We start from the raw sequence: 8745 nt of genomic DNA on the forward strand, positions 1-8745 counted from the left end.
AGTATGAAGAAAGATAAAATAAGAGAAAAGAATAAAAGGTTGGGTGTGTTGGAAGAAGAATAAGAAAATAAAAGTTGTTAAAAAAGAAGAAATAATTGACGAAAAGACTACACCCATCCGGAATATGTAGTGATCAAGAAATGAGAAGATTAGGTAAAGGTTAATAAGTGAGACCCCAAAAGTTAGTTTAAGTTCCAAAGAGGCTTAGTAGCTTTAAATATCATCGAGTATCATACCAAACCCTAGCCTATATACAAGCTGAAGAAAAGACCTATAGTGATCCTAGCTCACGTGTCTGAAAACCTCGATAATGAAAATAAGGGAAAGCTTATGGTATTTGGCATACATTGACTGCAACTTCTTTCTGAGAGTGAGAGCCTCTTAATTTTCCCCACGTTTATATACGTGATTTCTTATATGAGTGAGGAGCGACTTCTTTGTTGTGAGGACACACTGGTTATATTGTGAATTGCTAACTTGTTTAGGCAAGTGTAACTTGTACATATACATGTTATTGTTGCTAGTTTGATGCCATATCCTGATTCCCTTGTATCACATTGTTGATCTTCATTAAGATAGACAGTTGGGTTTAAAAGTGCTTGAACTTGGAGGGGATAATATGTTTTGTACTGAGATTGATGATTAACTGCCGTACGTACTTCACATTCTCATGGTTGAACATCGTGACACTATAATGTGTTAGTTTTTTTAGGACAAGCAATTGTTTTAAGTTGAAGGCATTGATGTGCGAGTTTGATTCTAGCACATTTAAGCTTTTAACTCGGAATAATTGTAAATTCTTAAGCAAATTTTATGGTTTTTGATTATTTTCTCTATGATAGTGCAGGTGAGCTAAGATGTATGAAAACCAACGACAACTAAATCAAAAGAGATAGATTTTAAGTAAGAATCCATAAAGAGTACAGTTGACAACTTGTCTGATAAGTCGTCAACTTTGTGAATAGCCGTCAGGAATATGATCATCCTAAGGCAGTGTGTAGGAGTTGCATTGGAGAGTTGACGATATTGTCTGATATTTCATCCACATCCTGATAAGCCATCAGGTACTGTCATCAGCCAAAGGCTCCAACACGTGAAATAGGAAGAGAAGTATAAGATATGTCTGATAAGTCATCAATATCCGGATAAGCTATCACATGTTGTCATCACCTTTGCGAGGGAAAACAGTTGTGATCTGTGATTTTCTTCCAAAATTAGGCTGAGTATTTAAGGCAGAGAGGAGGGTTTTCTAGGGCATCTTGAACTTCATGACTAATTTTCTATTTTCTCTCCAGTTTTTTGGTTGTAAAATTGCAATTCCTTTTTGGGGAGATTATTATATTTTTCTTTGGATTTCTACTGTGATTGTTAAAGAGAAACAACAATTGCTAATCATTAGTTTGTAAGTTATCATCCATCAAATTATGAATGCAATTTGTACTGTTGCTTTTTACTTTATGAGTAACTAATTTCCTTAACCCAAATTGTGGGATCTATGGGTTCGGTCTTGTAATGTCACTAGTGGATCAAGATTCGTTAGCTTTTAGGGACTTCTTGATAATTCCTCTTCTGTACACATTATTATTAGTTGCAAATGATAGATTATTCCTAACTAGCGATTTTCTTTAAATAAGAAATCAAATCAAGTGGGAAGTGAATTATCCACAGGGACTTGGAAGCATTAAACTTCCATTTAATAATTAATGCTGTAACAAGGTTAATTAACCTGATAGAATCTGGTTCATAAATATAAATTCACTAAGTTCAAAAGGATTAGGTAATTGAATGCCTAAATAGGTTGAGAGACATTTAGTCATTGCTCCGATACAGACGATCTATTATTCCTATCTGTAACAAGAATCTTAAATCTCTACTAGTGTATCTCAAGCACCAACACCCATAGTGAACACAATTCTGATTTCTTCCATAATATTGACTTGAAATACTAAAATACTGGTAACAAGTGACAAACTTGAAGTGATAAATAACTACCTTTTTGATCTCAGAAAACCCCCATTTATCGGAAACTACTAACTATCAGTTGATTGACTCACGAATAACTTAATTTAACAGCATATTCCCTGTGGGATTCAACTCCCACCTAGTTGGGTTGTATATTTGACAATGACCTCTTACTCTCTCGTAAGAGAGATGTAATTTAGGCGTATCAATTTTGCCAAAGAACTTTGACTAAGGGAACTTCTTTGTTCCTTAGTTTACGAATTTGATGATCTAAAATCTCAACTGGAATCTCTTGGTAAGAAAGACTATTTAGAATATCTGAGATTTCTAATGGAACTAAAATAGTGGAGTCATTGATACTCTTCTTAAGAATAGAGACGTGAAACACAGGATGAACAGCTGATAAATCTACGGGCAAATCAAGCTCATAATCTACTTTCCCAACACAACTCACAATTTTGAAAGGGCTAACATATCGGGGATTCAGCTTTCCCTTCTTGCCAAATCTCTTTACCCCTTTCATGGGTAAAATATTTAGGTACTTTTAATCACCAACATCAAACATGAGGTCCCTTCTTCTCATATCGGCATAGAATTTCTGACGACTCTGGGCTATTTTCAATCTTTACCTAATCAACTGAACTTTCTTCGTAGCTTCATACACTACATTGGGACCTATCAAAGTGACCTCACCCACCTCAAACCAACATATTGGTGATCTATATCTCCTCTCATATAGAGCCTCAAACGGAGCTATCTGAATGCTAGAATGATAACTATTACTATAAGCAAACTCAATCAATGGCTATAAACTCTACTATATCTCTCTTCATACCACTCTGATAGATTTCCCGTAAATTGTGGTACATCCTTGTAGCACCTGGATAAATAGAATAACACGCACCATACGCCTTAGACATAATTCTCTGTATCAACTCATTAAAACTAGGATCACACAATCTATTCTGGTGTCTCAACACGCCATCTCCCGTTTTAGAGGAAACCTCTACTTTTTGGTCTTTAACTGACTCTTTCAGTTTGACCAAAATAAAATTCTTATCTTGTTTCTCCTTTACTTTCGAAACTAGAGAAGATTCGGAACTACTCTGAACCCAAACATTGCCTTCGGCTGAATCAACCAATCTAACACCCAATCTAGCCAAACGGTGAACTTCTCGAGCTAACTCTTTCTTATTATTCTCAACATGAGAAACACTTCCCATAGACAACCTACTATGGGTGTCTGCCACTATATTGGCCTTGCCCTGATGATACAAATTACTAATATCATAATCCTTCAACAGCTCCAACCACCTTCTTTGACGAAGATTCAACTCCCATTGAGTAAACACATACTGCAAACTTTTGTGGTCTGTGAACACATCAACATGCTCACTATATAGATAATATCTCCATATTTTCAAAGCAAACACCACAGCAGCTAATTCAAGATCATGGTTTGGGTAATTCTTTTTATGAGGCTTCAAGTGTCTAGACGCATAGGTTATGACCTTACCTCTCTGCATCAACACATAACCCAAACCAACTCTAGAGGAATCATAATAAATAATAAAGCGATCTATACCATAAAGTAATGCTAGAACTGGGGCTAAATTGAGTTGAGTCTTCAACTCCTGAAAACTCTTCTAGCAAGAATCTGACCATAAGAACTTAACTTTCTTTTGGGTCAATCTAGACACAGAAAACAAAAAACTAGTGGTAATAACCAGCTATACCTAAGAAACTTGTAATGTATGATGGAGAGATAGTTCTAGGATGATTTCTTACGGCTTTTTCTTTTGGGGATCAAATCTAATACCTTAACTAGAAAAACTATGACTGATAAAGGCTACTAATCTTGTCCAAAATTCACATTTGCTGAATTTGGCAAGCAATTGATGGTCTGTAATAGTTTGCAAGACAACTTCAAGATTATCTACATGGTGTTCCTCACTACTGGAGTATACAATGATATTATCTATGATTACTATGACAAAAATGTCTAGATATGATTTGAACACTCGATTCATGAGGTCCATGGGAGCTGTTGGGGCATTGGTTAGCCCAAAGGACATGACCAGAAACTCAAAATGATCATAACGGATTCTAAAGGCTATCTTTGGAATATCACATTCCCTTACTTTAAGTTGATGATAGTCGGATCTAAGGTCTATCTTTGAGAAATAACTTGCACCTTGTGGTTGATCAAATAAGTCATCAATTCTCAAAAGGGGATATTTGTTCTTAACTGTAACCTTATTTAGTTGACGATAGTCAATGGACATTTTCAAAGAACCATCTTTCTTTCACACTAATAAAATGGGAGTGCACCATGGAGAAACACTAGGCCTTTTGAAACCTTTATCTAGTAGATCTTTGAGTTTCTCTTTCAACTTCTTAAAATCTATGGGAGCTACACGATATGGAGGGATAGAAATAGGTTAAAACTCTATGGGAGCTACACAATATGGAGGGATAGAAATAGGTTAAGTATCGAAAAGAAGGTCAATACCAAATTTTATTTCCCTATTGGGAGGTACCCATGGCAAATCTTCAGCAAAGACATCAAGAAACTTGTTAACTACTCAGATAGACTGAAGTGTTGGAGTCTCAGACTTTGTGTCTTTTACTCGAACTAGATGATAAATACAACCTTTGGATATCAACTTTATGGTCTTAAGGTAAGATATGAAATGACTCTTGGGAGACACTGAATTACTTGACCACTCAAAGACTGGCTCATCTGGGAACTAAAATTTCAAAACATGGGTGCGACAGTCTATAGAAGCATAACAAGAAAAAGAGCCAATCCATACCAAGGATAAGATCAAAGTCAACCATATCTAACTCTATTAAGTCTTCTAACATAACATTATGGAGGACAGTGATAGGACACTTTTTATAGACTTGTATAGCTACAACTGACTCACCTACTGGAGTAGAAACCAAGAAAGGATCAGGAATATATTTAAAAGTTATCTCAAAATTTACTGCAACTAATGAGTTCACAAAAGAAAAACTTGACCCAGGGTCTAACAGTATTTAAACATCAAGATAAAAGACACAAAGCATACTCGTAACCATATCTAGTGAATCTTCTTGCTCCTAGTGGGATGGTAAAGCATTGAACCGATTCTGGCTCTGAACATCACCAGTACTGTATAATGCACCCTGAGGATGAGTTGGGTGACCTAAAGGAGCTGGTACACTAGTAGCCTGGGTTTGGGGATGGTCATATTTGTTTCCTCGCTTAGTATGCAGACAATATCTAATGTTGTGACCCAATTACTGCATCCAAAACAACCTTTCTAACTAGTCAAACACTCACTAGGATAATTTTTACCATACTTAGTATAAGTAGGTTAACTAGGCCTACCACCACACTACTTTGGGATCTGGAAATAAAAGACTTACCCCACATTTCTTGCAGATTTTTAGGTGCAGAAGCACTGGCTGAAGAAGGTTCAGGCATAGATTAACTATTCTAAAACTGCAAATGATTTCTTTCTCTAGACCTATTCTGACCATGATAAAACTACCCTATTTTAGCCCTCTTATTTACTCTCTCTCCCCTTTTCCTCTTCTGCCTCAATATATTGAGTGTGCATCATCAATCTGGGAAGATCCATAACTTCAATTTGCATAGAGTTTTACACTCCTTAACTACCAACCCATACACACCGATCACCAACCTACTCATGCTTAACCTAGGGTCAACCATCTATTCAGGGGCATACTTAGACAACTGGTTGAACTTGAGGCAATACTCCTTCAGAGTTATTGAGCCCTACTTCAGGTTTATGAACTCTTCTATCTTAGCTTCCCTCATCTCATGTGAGAAGAACTTGTCTAAGAATACATCCTGAATAATTTGCCAAGTCATGGGAGATGCATTCTCTCCTTTACTTTTCTTTCGCATAACCACCCAATCATAAGCAACATCCTTCAGCCTATAGGATGCCAATTCTATATTCTTCTCTTCTAAAACATGCATAATTTAGGTGATATTTTTCACCTCATCAAGATACAACTGTGGGTCCTCACCTACCTTTGATCCATAAAACTCGGGCAGGTTCATTCTAATAAGATCTCGGATTTTAATTATGGATAAGTCCCCATCTTGCTGAAGTGGTACTATATCTTGATAGTTACCCTAAACATTAGCTATCACAACTTGGGCTAGTGCCTAAAAGGCATCCCAAAAATCTGTATGTGATACATTCTCATTTAAAAGAACTACGGGCTGAGGTGGCTGGTTATTGTCTATGTACGCATTAGATTGATGAGGAGGCATTTTCAACTATCACGTGAAAGCAAGAGTTAAAAGAATATAGAGAAACTATAAGCATGATAGATCACAAAAGAAAGAGATGATTTCCTAAGAATATTCTATAGCCTCTTGCTCATCGATGTGGCGTGCTTCACACTATGATCAAGACTCTATGCAACGCGGCTTGTCTGACTCCCTAGGAATCTCTAAGCCTTAGGATCTTATACGAAGTTTGTAATGCCCCAAAATCTGATCCCGAGATGTGACATTGTGCTCAAGACTATGAGTAGCCTTAAGCTAACCCTGTCTGCATACTACTGAGCTTAAATCTTATAATAATGGAAATATATACATAAAGGTCATGCTACAATGCAAAAACTGTATGTAATATCTAAGAATAATCTAAACATAACATATGAAACATCAAAATTGAATAATTTGTATCAAAACTAGTAGTTTGACAAGCTTCTACTACTAATACTAGAGATTTATTCGAACAAACCCCAAGCTAACTCGAACTGTCTTAAAGGAAATGCTAAATCTCATAAACTGATAAACTACAAAATTTGAATGAATAAGTCCCTGAACTATGAGGACTCACCAACTATTAGATGTAGATGGAGATGCTTGAACAACTCACACTATTGACACTGAGCACCTGAACCTACATTATGAGATAATATAGCACATAGACGTATATGTGGATTAGTACTTTGAGGATGTACTAAGTATATGGGGTGGTATGCATAAGTAGAACTTCATCTCATAATCATCATTTATAAAACAATGCATGCTAAAAGTAAATGACTCAATAAGCTGGAATATCTGAAATATGTAGCAATGAGAAGCAAAATATACTATATAAATATTGTGAGCCATTATATTTAGTTCTAAAAGCTGTACTAAACTCTGTTTTTAAATCATATTATCCAAGTGTAAAAGAGATCACTCTAAATCTGAAATCTGAAAGCTAAAATCCAAACCTATTACCGTTCTAGGAAGCATATTTGGAATAAAAATATGAGCCTTTACTCTTAGGTTTCTAAAATCATATCTTTCTTTCTTTTACTTTTACTTTGATTAGCATGGTTTGAAACATATATTTTTAATCTGCAGGGTGGTTCTCTTAACCAACATAATCTATGTGAGCTAACATGGAGTCCAACATCTCATCCTCCTAAAAAATAAACCTCACGTTGGGGAGAGGTGTTATACTCTTGACAGGGAGTATAACCTGAGATAAGTGATCACATCTGTAAATATCATCCACATAAAAGTGGGAATAATCTGATAATTTATGCCTACATTGGCTATGTAGTTCTGTGGAAGTAGGATGCACTAAACCCACACTTCTCGCTTGGTGCTAAATACTACTACCTTCTTATTTGCTATACTTATTCCGTTGGAAATCCACCTAAAAACTAGAAGAAAGGTTTATCTAAAATCAATTATGCTTTAATCTGATAAAATCTGTAATAACCTAAAAAATGGATTCCAAAAACAAATCTCAGGATCAGAAGATCAAAACTTTACTGCAAATCTGATATAATCAGCTCATAAGGTGCTTAACACACTATTTTTTTCAAAATCTCAATAGATAAACTCAGATATTAAAACCCATGTATTAAACTCATGTCAAATAACATAATAATTAAGCTTGATAATGAAACCAATGATAATTCATCTCATAATGTAGAAATTACAGCAATAAGCATGAAAATATAAAAATAAACATACAATTCAACCTATAATTCACTTGAAAATATTGAAATTGGGCAGACTCCGCAACCCAGAGACATCGCGGTGCCCCTTTGAAATGTCATTTTGGCACATGGGGCGACGCATCATTATCACGGTGGACCTCTGTAAAATGACAATTGGGTAATTAATCCTCTTTGTGATGCACCAAAATCACGAAGGGCCACTGGAATGGGAAAATTGGTAATTTACACTGATCCATGATGTGCTAAGGGTCCAAATGATGGTGTTTATGACAGGAACTTAAAATAGCCATAATTTCTTACTCGTTTATCAAACTTAGGTGAATCTTATATTACTGGAAAGATAATTCAATTTCCTATGCAATGAAAGTTTCAAATTTAAGAAATTCTATACCAAATAAATAGTATTTGTTTTGGAATCTATCCTTTAAAACTTTAGGGATAAATTTATGCTTGTAAAATCGTGGGGTATTAAAAAAATCTCGGATAAAAGTTTAGATGATTTTCTTGATCCTAAATGTCAAATTTTATGTGGAAGCATAGTTTATTTATGACCATCGGATATTGAACGAATTCCAACCCCTCGGTCGGAGTCTATTGGGACATAGGCCTTTGTTGGTATTTTAGCATTTGGTGCAAGCCCATTTTACATTTTGAGATCACAAGGAATAGGTTGCATAAGCACAGGATCAACTTCTTACCTTTGCATTTGTGATCCCCTTTACTCTCGTTCATGATAAAGTGTCGGCCTAACTCAGTCCATCCACTTCCTTGTATTTGTGAAGGCCTTGT

This window comes from Capsicum annuum, chromosome 5, assembly GCF_002878395.1.
Source record: "Capsicum annuum cultivar UCD-10X-F1 chromosome 5, UCD10Xv1.1, whole genome shotgun sequence".
Classification (NCBI taxonomy): Eukaryota; Viridiplantae; Streptophyta; class Magnoliopsida; order Solanales; family Solanaceae; genus Capsicum; species Capsicum annuum.